The sequence below is a fragment of the Bubalus bubalis genome, chromosome X (assembly GCF_019923935.1).
Source record: "Bubalus bubalis isolate 160015118507 breed Murrah chromosome X, NDDB_SH_1, whole genome shotgun sequence".
NCBI classification, from domain to species: domain Eukaryota; kingdom Metazoa; phylum Chordata; class Mammalia; order Artiodactyla; family Bovidae; genus Bubalus; species Bubalus bubalis.
The window spans coordinates 128,315,502-128,328,649 of NC_059181.1; the positions used below are offsets into that span (position 1 = coordinate 128,315,502).

At 43.2% G+C, this 13,148-nt stretch overlaps 1 long non-coding RNA gene across 2 annotated transcripts in view; it reads right to left on the reverse strand.

Annotated features, from left to right (window-relative positions):
• LOC123331954 overlaps positions 1–13,148 on the reverse strand; it is a 24,429-nt gene continuing 11,281 nt past the window's right edge. For both annotated transcript variants that reach the window (XR_006548771.2, XR_006548770.2), the window contains one exon: positions 1–349. This is a non-coding gene — a long non-coding RNA (uncharacterized LOC123331954). The remainder of the gene's footprint in view (positions 350–13,148) is intronic.

Sequence of the window (13,148 nt, forward strand, 5' to 3'; positions counted from 1 at the left end):
TTTCCTGTAGAAAGTTTAAAAAAGTTTAAAAACTTTCATGTAGAAAGCTTCATTTAAAAGTTTATTCATGTTGTAGCATGTGTCAGTACTTGTGTTAAGTCTGCTTGGTATGTCATAACAGAATACTACAACCTGGGAGGTTTAAACAACAAATTTATTTTCTCACAGTTCTGGAGACTGGAAGTCCAAGATCAAGGTGCTATCAGGGTTGGTGTCTGGTGAGACTCCTCCTTGGGTTTCAGGTGGCTACAGTCTGACTGTGTTCTCACGTGGCCTTTCTACTCTTTCCACTCTGACTTGCAAAGAGAGGTTGCTGGTGTCTCTTCCTCTTCTCACAAGGATGCCAGTGCTATGGGATGAAAACCCTATCCTTAGCACCTCATTTAACCTTCAGCTTCTCCTTAAAGGCTCTATGTCCAAATTCAGTCACAATGGGGGTTAGGGTTTCAACATATAAATTTGGGGGGGTGGTGGTGAATAATTCAATCTATAACAGCATTTTATTCCTGTGCTGTGCTGTGCTTAGTTGCTCAATGGTGTCTGACTCTGCAATCCCATGGACTGTAGCCCACCAGGCTCCTCTGTCCATGGGATTCTCCAGGCAAGAATATCGGAGTAGGTTGCCATTCTCTTCTCCAGGGGATCTTCCCAATCCAGGGATCGAATCCAGGTCTCCTGCATTGCAGGTGGATTCTTTACTGTCTGAGCCACTAGGGAAGCCCAGTTCATTCCTATTTATGGCCAAATAATATTTCATTGTATAGATATGTCACATTTTGTTTATCCATTTACCAGTTGAAAGGCATTTGGGTCATTTCTACCTTTTACCTATTATGAATAATGCTGTTATATTATAAACAGTTGTGTACAAGTTTTTGTGAGAACATGTATGTTCTTTTCTCTTGGGTATGTACCTAGGAGTTGAATTGCTGGGTCATGTGATAACTCTATGTTTAACAATTAGACAAACTGCCAGACTGCTTTCTGAAGTGGCTGCACCATTTTACATTCCCATCGGGAGGGTATGAGGGTTATAATTTTATCAAATCTTTGACAACACTTGTGTTATCTGACCTTTTATTATAGTCATCTTAGTGGGTGTGAATGGCATCTCATTGCCCTTTCAATTTGCATTTCTCTGACCAATCATGATGTCAAGCATCCTCTTTATGTGCTTACGGACTATGTACATTTCTTCTTTGCAGAAATGTTTATTTAAATCCTTTGCCCAATTTTCAGTTGGGTTATTTCTCTTGGTAATAATGAGTTTTAAGTGTTCTTTCTAAATTCCTTGTTTTGTATTTCCTTGCTTTTCCTGTTTTTGTCTTGTTTTGTATATTCTTAGAATTTGTGGAGCTTCTTGGATGTGTGCTGTGCTGTGCTAAGTCGCTTCAGTCATGTCTAACTCTTTGTAGCTTTATGGACTATAGCCCGCCAGGCTCCCCTGTCCATGAGATTTTCCAGGCAAGAATACTGGAGTGGGTTGCCACGCCCTCCTCCAGGGGATCTTCCCTACCCAGGGATCGAACCTACGTCTTTTACACCTCTTGCATTGACAGGAAGGTTCTTTACCACTAGCACCATCTGGGAAGCCCCTCTTGGATGTGTAGACAAATATTTTTCAATAAATTTGTGAAGTTTTTAGCCATTATTTGTTCAAATAATTTTTCTGTTCCTTCCTCTCTTCTGCTTCTAGGAGCTTGGTATTCAGTGGAGTGGAGGGCTATTGCTCCGAGTTTTCTAGGCTCACTTCTCTCAGCCCAGAACCACCACCTTACAAGCCAGAACAAAAGTAATGGGGCCCCAGTATTCTCAGTGGGGCCATGCCCAAGGTAGAGCCTGCATCCCACAAGTGGGTGCTGCGTAAAAGAATGAAGCCTGTGCTTCTTGGCCATGCTCACTGGATCTTACCTCACCAACGGGTAGCTAAGGGCAAGATGAGAAAAGCTCACATCCTGCACCTCCCAAGAAGGCAACCTTCCAACTGGGAGCTAGGGAAAACTGGAGCCCTGTGTTCTTACTTGCACCAATCAGGAGAGGAGTTTCCTTCTTGCAGAGCTAGGAAAGGGGGAGGAAGAGAATGGCAAGATGAGAAAAGCTCACATCCTGCACCTCCTAAGAAGGCAACCTTCCAACTGGGAGCTAGGGAAAACTGGAGCCCTGTGTTCTTACTTGCACCAATCAGGAGAGGAGTTTCCTTCTTGCAGAGCTAGGAAAGGGGGAGGAAGAGAATGGGTCTTGGTTCCAATACCACATACTTCCCATGTTCTAATCAAATTTTAGTAGACTCTTTAAGTAGATGTTTCTTCATTTTCTGTATGTCCTTAGGATCATTTCCAGAGAGTTTTTTCATAATTTTCACCAGTTTCGCTGGAGAGCTGGTCCACAGAGCTCTTCACATTGTCCTACCAGAGTGGAACTTCCATATATATCCATGTATAGTTTTTGCTGCTGCTAAGTCACTTCAGTCGTGTCTGACTCTGTGCAACCCCATAGACGGCAGCCCACCAGGCTCCCCCGTCCCTGGGATTCTCCAGGCAAGAACACTGGAGTGGGTTGCCATTTCCTTCTCCAATGCATGAAAGTGAAAAGTGAAAGTGAAGTCGCTCAGTCATGTCCGACCCTCAGCGGCCCCATGGACTGCAGCCTTCCAGGCTCCTCCATCCATGGGATTTTCCAGGCAAGAGTACTGGAGTGGGGTGCCATTGCTGAGCCATACCAAATAAGTTTCAGACATCAGGAAAAATCCCTAATTACTTCAGTATGCATCTCCACTAAATAAGGACATTTTCCTATATAACCACAATACAATTACATTCTTGAATACATGAACATAATTCTACATATCATCTAATAAATAGTCCATATTTAAATCCCTCCAAAAATGTCTTTTATGGGTCTTTTTTTGGGGTGGTGGAGGTCGGGAATCAACAACCAAAGTTTACATATTGCATTTTGTTGCTTTGTCTCTCTAGATTCATTTAACTTAAAACCTCCCGATGTTTCTTTTCATGTTATTTATATTTTGCAGAGTCCAGACTTTTGGAAGTCCACATGGCAGGATGGTTATTTCTTGAGTGTTGTCAATCTTTTATTTCTTGACCTGGGTAGTGGTTTTCCTATGGCATTAGCTTTTTACATTTTTTTCATTACACTGCACGATAATATTTTATGTAACAAATTTGTATGTAACTGGTACTACCAAGAAATGAGCTATCAAGGCATGAAAAGATGTGGCGGAACTTAAATGTATATACTTTGGTGAGCGAAGCCAATCTAAAAAGGCTACCTACTGTACAATTCCAATTCTATAACATTGTGGAAAAGGTAAAATTATGGGAACAGTGAAAAGGTCAGTGGTCACTAAGAGTTAGTGGAGGGGGATGGATGATAGATGGAGGACAGAGGACTTGTAAGCAGTATGATACTATAGTGGTGGATACTTGCCATTATACCCTTGTCAAAATGCATAGTATGTACAACACCAAGAGGGAACCCCAATGTAAACGAAGGACTTTGGCTAATGGTGATGTGTTAGTGGAGGCTCATTGATTGTAACAAAAGTATCACTCTGGTATGGGATGTTGATAGTGGGGGAGGTTGTTGGGGGCAAGGGGTATATGGAAACTCTCTGTACTCTGTTCATTTTTGCTATCAACCTAAAAGTGCTCTAAAAAGCAAAGTCTATTTTAAAATCTGTATGCATATGATATTTCACAGCTTTTGAAAGGAAGACATGTCTGGGGAGAAGTGATTATAGTTACAGTGCTCTAAGTTTCTCACATGTTTTAGAAGGTATGTCAATATATTAGCTTTAGACTTAATTAAGCATTGTGGGCCATCAAAGTGAAAATTCTATGCCTTCCCCTATTACACCATCTTTCTCTCTAGAACAAAGTAAGGAATTATTGACTTTCCAAGATCTCTAGGTTCACTCTTGATAAGTAAACAGTCAGATTTAGTGCCTGGGCTCATCTTTGCAATTGTCATGGCTTCTTCTTCCCATCTTATGAGGGCCTCCTCAGAACAAGCATTTGAAAGTTCATTCCAATCTCATTCTCTGCAGAGAGTTGGCTTCTCCCCTTGACCTCCAAGTTACAATAGCTGAGAGGTGACCATCTTCCCCCTCATGCCCTCCCCTGAGGTTAATCACTTCTTGCCCCTTGCCCTGGGGAGGAACAGTGACAGAAGTCTTGGCAAACTGCTTGGAAAGGTCCTTGACTCCTGATCAAGGGGATTAGACTAAGAAAGAGGCCGAGCTAATGATTAAAGAGAGAGTTAGGGATAATGTTTCCTTGCTTCTATTCCTAGCAGTACTGTACTAGCATGGGATTGGTTCAAATGAACACCTGACTTTCTATCTGTGAAACTAGGGAGACCAATCTGTTTGGGCTAACAAAATACTCAGGGGAAAAATGTTTTTGTTGATACCATAAGAGTGACTAACCAGAGAAGTCTGGGAATTTTTATAAATAAAATAACCTCGAATATGCTTGTAAACACCATACCATTCCACAGCATCATTCCTTTTTTTAGCTCGATTTTTTTTTTTTTTTTTTTTTGAGAACAGATTGTGTCACTGAACAGATGCAGGCTTTGCTGGGAAGGGAAGCAGCAGACATGCGTTACAAGAGAAGGCACAGGCCTTGCCTTCAAGGTTCTTACAATCCTATTGGAGAGAAACAATATTCAGCTAGGAGAAAGAAGAGAAAATATCTCACTGGTTTGGAGTGCATGATCATATCTTTATATGCCAGAGGTGAGGCTGACCTTTGAAGAAGGGGAGGGAGGGCTGTGTTGCTAATTAATTGTGGAAAATGAGGGCACTATGTAGATTCCTTAAAAGTGAAGGCCAACGGATTTGCGTTCAAAAACATCTTTGGGGAATTCCCTGGTGGTCCAGTGGTTAGGACTCGGAGCTTTCACTGCTGGGCCTGGGTTGTATCCCTAATTGGGGAAATAAGAGCCCACACACCTTGCAGTGCAGCCAACAACAACAACAAAGCAAAAGCTTTGGCAGCTGTGTTTTCTCTTAAATAACATCTGCTAGCCTGGACGGGTCTTGCCTGGAGAATCCCAGGGATGGAGGAGCCTGGTGGGCTTCCATCTATGGGGTCGCACGGAGTTGGACACGACTGAAGCGACTTAGCAGCAGCCTGGATGGGAGGGGAGTTTGGGGCAGAGTGGATACATGTATATATATATATGGCTGAGCTGGTCTGGTGTGTACCTGAAACTATCACAACGTTGTTAATTATCTATCAGATTCTTGGCTATCAGAGTCGTGTCTGACTCTTTGCGACCTGATGAATCGCAGCACGCCAGGCTATACCCCAATACAAAAGAAAAAGTTTTATAAAAAGACTGTCTGCTAATGTCAACTGGGATGTGTTCAAGTCCTCAGCACATTACAGAAGCCTTATTTCTCTGACTCTCTTTTCTATCACCAGTGCTGCTGCCTGTCTTGGTAAGTAATAGGACTCCACTCCTTGGACACCGTTCTACATCCTAGTTGGTCCACAAGTTTAGATTGACCTTTCACCTACTTAGGGCCCAGGAGTGAAGTTGAGTCCATCAAGGAAAAGTGGTGAGAGATAGGATCCTATGTGGACAGGCTCTCTCAGTGAGTCAGTTCAGTTCAGCTCAGTTAAGTCACTCAGTCGTGTCCGACTCTTTGCAACCCCATGAATCGCAGCACGCCAGGCCTCCCTGTCCATCACCAACTCCCGGAGTTCACTCAGAGTCATGTCCATCGAGTCAGTGATGCCATCCAGCCATCTCATCCTCTGTCATCCCCTTCTCCTCCTGCCCCCAATCCCTCCCAGCATCAGAGTCTTTTCCAATGAGTCAACTCTTCACATGAGGTGGCCAAAGTACTGGAGTTTCAGCTTCAGCATCATTCCCTCCAAAGAAATCCCAGGGCTGATCTCCTTCAGAATGGACTGGTTGGATCTCCTTGCAGTCCAAGGGACTCTCAAGAGTCTTCTCCAACACCACAGTTTCAAAGCATCAATTCTTAGGCGCTCAGCCTTCTTCACAGTCCAACTCTCACATCCATACATGACCACAGGAAAAACCATAGCCTGGACTAGACGGACCTTTGTTGGCAAAGTAATGTCTTTGCTTTTGAATATGCTATCTAGGTTGGTCATAACTTTTCTTCCAAGGAGTAAGCGTCTTTTAATTTCATGGCTGCAGTCAGGGCAGGTCAAATGAGAAAAATGGGGATAATCCTCTCTCCCATATGCCATGCTTTCTGGTGACCAATCATTTCTAATTTATTTGTTTAATGTCCATCTCCCCAACAAAAGGGAATACTCCATGAAGCTATTGACCATGTCTTTCTCATTCTCTGTTTTATCACTAGCACCCAACACAGCATCTGACACGTAGTCAGTGTCCTATAAATATCTGGTACATAATTAATCAGTTAAGTGGGACTTAAATCCTGACAGGATGTAGATGGAAACTAGCAAATGAGTGAGAAAAGGTGGGGAGAAATGAACTGAAGTCTTTGTTGGGAGCCATGAAATGACCGCAGGAGGGAAACAGGAAGTGTGGAATAGTAGGGCCTTCTAATAACAGTGGTGAGAAAGTGATCATGAGTAAAAGGACACTAACATTTGTTGAGCATCTTCTAGGTATCTGGTGCTATAACGTGTTTGAACTCATTTAATCTTCATGACTCCTCGAGATAGGCAATATGACAGTTTTACATTTATAGATGAAAAAAAGAGATTCAAAGAGGTTCAATAAGTTGTTGATGATTGTTATTGTGAGACAATTGCTCATGGATCTCTCCTGTTTCTGCACATCCTATGAACAGACAGTGACTGACCCTGTACTGGACTATTTTTTCAGGATATTTGTACAGTAAACAGCTTTGGAAGATCCAGTGTCTCCCTCTGGGCCATGGAAAGGCAAATCTACTGCTCACCCTAGAAGATTCAGACTCATTAAGGTCACTGTTGCTCTCCTGTAACACAACCCACAGCATGTGCAAGTGTCACCTGGCCCTTTTTGAGAGGCTCCTCTGAGACTTTGAGGGCAGAGGGAACTGACACAGGAATATGCTTATACTCTGGCCTCTACTCTGGCTGACCCAGGAGTCTCATATCTTCTGCCAGCATTCATGAAAAGATGTGGCAGGTTAAGTTGGTAGCTTGCAAGTAAGATAAAATCTCGGAACCATCACAGGTCCTGATGGTCACACGGGTGAAGCGTCAAAAATGGGAATGGTACCCATACCTATTTGACTCCAGAACCCACACTCTTTCCCAGGATGCTGCTGCTTCCTGAGCTATACATGGGCTAGTTGCTACATCATATGATGTCATTTCTCCCTGCCCTCCCCTCCCCCATACCTTTGTGTGTTAAGTCTGACTTTACTTTTCAAATTGGATGATTGGATTGTTCGGTGAAGCAAAGAGGTTTAAAGTATCTGATTATAATTGTCTTTCCCTCTGTCTCCGAGGTGACTGGAAGTCCTTCATCTATCATCCCATCTTCTTAATCATACTATTTGCCCACGGTTATGGTTCTTATGATAGTCAGGCTTTTGTCAGGCATATTCATCTCAATGAACAAAAATGCCCAGAGGACACAACAACTGGAACAACTTAGATACTTCATAAATAACCAACTAGGGCTTCCCTCGTGGCCCAGTGGTTAAGAAACCTTGCAATGCAGGGGACATGGGTTCGATCCCCGGTCCAGAAAGATCCCACATGCCTCAGAGCAACTGAGCCTGCAAGCCACAGCTATTAAGCCCGAGTGCTGTAACTACTAAAGCTCACAAACCCTAGGGCCTGTGGTCTGCAACAAGAGAAGCCACCATGATGAGAAGCTCATGCATTACAACTGGAGAGTAGTCCCCGCTCGCTGCAACTAGAAAAAGCCCTCCCAGCAACAAAGACCCAGCACAGCCAAAATTAAATAAACAACTTTTTAAAAAGAAAGTAAATTAACATTCACATTTTAATAAATTTAAATAAATAACCAGCTAGGTTTAGGGCTTTGGAGGATACTTGCCAAACTTTACATCACAAGGCCCTGGGGCTCCTATATCCTTGCTGGGCCATCTAGGTAGTAGTTCAGAGGGTATACAATGGTGGCACCCCAAGATCCCATTTTCCATATGTTTTGAACCCCTGAAATAATTGTATTAAAGTGGTTTCAGTAGACATTCCTAATCTCAGGAGTCCCAAATATCCCTTTTGTTCATATAGGTCTTTTGCTCTTATTATCTACAAACTCTTTTGATCTTCAACAATGTTGGCATGTCAGGCCATCATTCTCTGTATTCACTAAAGTTAGAGCTACGGCTGCCAGCACAGGGTTGGGGAGAGGGGAAATCAGAGGCTGGGGAGCAGTGAGGTCATTCCCCTGATCATGTCCCCAGAGGAATGGTCTACCAGAAGACCTGATGGTTTGTCTAGATTTTGCACCAGAATGATCATATGCCATCCTCACAAGAGCCCTTTGAGGAAATAGGTCCAAAAAGTTTAAGTGACTAAGCAGTTCAACATTCTGCTGTGCACTCATAGCAGATCTGGGGCTAGCATCCCTTTCTATACCTTGCATATTTTAGTGAGTTCAGAGGCTGGTGTCCTAGTTTCCAGGAGGTAGAAGAGTAGGATGAAGGGTAGGATGAGGATTCTTCCTTTTGACAGCTTCTGTCATCCTACCAGAAGAAAGGGCCATGCCTAGACATGTCATGCTTCCTTCCACAGAGACAGGGTAGAAGGGTGATGTAAGGATTGGTGCACTGCACAGAGCTGGGGACTGGGTGTCCTAAAGTCTGACTGGACCATAAATTCTTCTTTTGCATGAATTCTCTGCATGCAAAATCGACATATAGGTGTCTTTGGGCCTAAGAGTCCAGCCAGATAACCGGTCCTCCTGGCCAAATGGCCCCTTGGCGGAGTAGTAGACAAAACCTCCCCACAGTCTTCAGCTATCCCCTGCCTGACCCCCTCTAGCAGCTGTTGCTTTATCTGAACAGAGGAGGGCTGTTTCACTTCCTTGACTTCTGGGCGTGGATTTACCAAGCTGGGCTTTGCTTGGGTTGGAGCCAGGGTTGGTGGGAAGCAAACAGTTCAGAAAAGGGCTACACAACTTGGAGTTGCCACCATCCTGAACCAAGCACGAACAACTGGGAACAAGAAAGGGAGGCATTTGGGATGCAGGCATCCGTAAGATAAGGAGAGCCTCCAGCACATGGGCTCAGGGTTTCTCTTGAGTTGTAGGTCTGTTGAAAGAGGCCAGAGACAAGGAAACAATTTGTTTATTTCAGTCCTGCATGCTCCTCAGGTGAACAGCAACGTGCTGTAGAGACAGTTTCCTTCTTGCTAGCATGGGCATTAGCAATTCTCCAAGAACTGGAAACCTCAGAGAAGGCACATTAATTTACTTCTTTTACATTAGATAACAGAGGTCTACTTAGGAGACCTTGAGAAAAGATTATGGTGAAGATACACACAGCATAGAGAACCACTAGATTCCAAAGTGGCTTAGTCATCAGCATCATGTTATTATACAACATCCCTGATTCCCTCTGGAAGTCTGTTCTAGTCTTCTCTTGCCAGGGACTGGGAAATTCTCCCTCTGTAGTCTATAGGAACAGTGCCACAGGTTGCTGGTCTGACTGCTTTAGCTTCTTACTGTCAATCCTATTGAACAGAACTGTGCCTGGCTTGGAGAAGGCAATGGCACCCCACTCCAGCGTTCTTGCCTGGAGAATCCCAGGGACAGCGGACCCTGGTGGGCTGCCGTCTATGGGGTCGCACAGAGTCAGACATGACTGAAGCGACTTAGCAGCAGCAGCAGCAGTGCCTGGCTACCCAGGTGGCACTAATAGTAAAGAACCTGCATGCCAATGCAGGAGACATAAGAGATGTGAGTTCGATCCCTGGGTCAGAAAGATCCCCTGGAGGAGATCATGGCTACCCATTCTAGTATTCTTGCCTGGAGAATCCCATGAACAGAGGGGCCCAGCAGGCTACAGTCCACAGAGTCTCAAAGAGTTGGACATGACTGAAGCCACTTAGCATGCACATACATGCTTATCTGTCACCAAATTGTGGGGGCCCATTCCTGCTACAGTCAAGGTCACCCCAGGCCACAACTAGCTGGATTTGCTTTCCTGACCAGGAGGCAGTGAGTACAATAGTGGACACGGCAGGCACCATGACTGACAGGTCTAGTAAAGAGCACTTCCCCTGAAGGTTTACATCAGCCTTGGTGACAATCCACCTATGAGAGATTCGACTGAACACAAGAGAGACAGGGCCAGTTCTGTGTGTGCGTGTGGAATAGGCAGCTGCCCGTGCCAGTCTTTCCCAAATCATGGTTCTCAGACCCCTGCAGGAGACCCATCTTAGTGTTTTAAAACTGCAAATTTATGGGCTCTATTTCAATCTTACAGAATGAGAATTTTGGAGTTGGGATCAGAGAGTCTGCATAGGTAAAATCTCCTCATATAACTCTGTGTCCACTAAAGTTGAGGACCTCTGTTCTATATTCTTCAAGCTTCATTCAAGTAATCATCTCCTTCTGGAAAGTTCTTCTCCTGCTATCTCTGTTTAGCAAAATCCTGCTCCAATCCTGGAGGCCAAGCTCAGGTGTAGCTGCCTTCATGATGCTTTCCCTGATTTCATGTCTCCTTAACTGCAGCTATCTCCTGGTGTTATGGGGTAGAGGATACTAGGCATCTAAAAACTTGGATTCAAGGGACGTTGGGGATATGAGAAGGCATATCTGGGAAGGATGGAATTGTAGGAAACGGTTTATGTTTTGTCCCCAACTTTTTATTTGGAAAAATCTGAAAGTAAACTATGATGAATAACAGCATATCCTTCCTGGAAATTAACCAGGACAGTAACATTATAGATTTGCACATATGCTGTCTCTATATAAACACATATACACACATAAAAACATGTATGTATTTGTATGTATTTGGCTACAACATTTGAAATTTAATTGCAAGTATCATGCCACTTTGCATCTAAAGTTTTGCATCTAAAATTGCATCAAATTTCAGCATGTATCTCTTATGAACAAGAGCATTCTCTAATTCCCTTGCAAAATAATAATACCATTATCACATCCAAGAAATGTAACATTGACAAAATAGCATTATTCAATATTGACTCATATCAAAATTTCTCAAATTATCTCCCAAACATCCTAGCTATTTGTAATTCAATCAAGAATCATGGAGTTTGTTTTACTGTCTTTTCTGTTTCTGCTAATCTAGATTCTAGAACTGTACATTTGGCTTTTTTCCTTAATGATACTGATATTTTTAAAGAGTCCAGGTTGGCTGCCTTGTTTACTGTCTGGATTTGTCTGATTGTTTCCTCATGATTAGATTCATATTAAACATCTCTGGCAAGAATACTACAGGACTAATGTTGTTTACTTCCCAGCGTGTCACATCGGGAGGTTCATATGCCGTTGCCCTGTTATTGGTGATGCTAAATTTGATCCCTTATTTAAGGTGGTGTCTTCTAGAATTCTTCTTTGAAAAGGTACATGTTTCCTTTGCAGTTAATAAGTAATCTGAGGAGTAATCGGGAATAAGCATATTTCACGAGCTCTTATGGTGATTCTTGAGTTCACTGAAGTTTGAACCACTGTTTTCCATGGTGTGATTGATGTGAATGAGGGTCCTCCAAGGCCTGCTCTGCCTCCAAAATACCTCAGGCTTAGCATGTCAGCCTTCACCTTTCACCTCTCACTCCACCTCCAAAGACCCTCTCCCTCTTGCCTGGCTCCAAATCCCTAGCTTGAGAGACATTGGTAAACCAGATGGGGGCACTGCCTACAACCCAAGGGAGCTTGCTCCCCTTACTCAGGTCACTGGCCTTGTGAGGAAGAGTCCTTGAAAATGGACAATGTATTTTTGTTTGTTTGATATTTATCATTATAAATAATAATAATAGCGGGGTGAACTAAGCCAAGCACTGTATGTAAATTACATCATTTGATCCTATGCCAATGAGGTACTTTACAGATGAGAAAAATGAGGCTCAGAGAAGTGAGGCAACTTCCCCAAAGTTACACAGCTATTAAAAGTGGGAACTGTTTTGTAAAGCAATTATCCTTCAATTAATAAATTAAAACATAGTAGAAAAAAAAAGTGGGAACTGGATTCAAATCCAGTACCAATTAAAAAGCATATGCTTTTAAATACTCAGTTCTATTTCCTAATGAGCAAGAATCCCACCGACTTCAGAATTCTCTTTCCATTTTCCTCTGAAGAGTTCTAGGCCCACAGCATCCCTAAGCATGAGGAAGCAGGGACATTGGACTTACTATCTTTCAAGATGGAGAACAGTGAGATCAATTGGCATTCCTGTGGTCTTGCAGCAAGTGAGTAACCGAACAGGGATGTTGATGGAGGGAACTTAAGCTCTTGCTTATGAATTTGATTTTGATTTAAGAGGCAGCTGAGAGCCCTTGTGATTTCTGACTGGTGCTTGCTGAATCCAGAGTGGGTTCAGGTTGGATTAATATCATTGTCCTTTGCGTGGGGAAAGGCTGCTGCTTGATAATCAACAGGCTTGCAGGCTTTGGTGGAAAAGACCAGTGTTGCTTAACAGCCCCTTTCTGTGCTTTGCACACTTGATTGACTGCCTTTAGGTTTACAGTGCTCTGTCCAGCCTGTCACGGGAAAATGCTACCTCTTAGATTCTAGTTAGGTCAAGAAAACCTCTCGCTCTCACCCTACACCCTCCATTCCCAATAAACAGGAACAACAACAATTAAAAAAAACCTTGTAAAGGTGCTCCAAATTTGTGTAGCCCACAGTTTTCTCTAGTCTGCCAATTCTCCCATGAGGATGCCCAGTCAAGTGCTGCAGTGAAATGAAAAAAAGAAAACAAAACTACAGAAACCAAGACTCTCTCCTGCTAGTAAGAGGCATTTGTAATTGGGGAGGGGGGTTATTTGAATGATTTATCTTTAGCTTCAGGTTTCCCGTTTCTTAGTGACAGGGGTGTCAGGAAAATATTTCTGCACCTGTTGCAAGGTTTCATCTCTGGCTGGAGATAGACACAGACAAACACATATAGAATATCATCCCAATTTTAGCACATGTGCTGTTAAAGCAAGCACACATACATATAAAGTATCATCCAAGT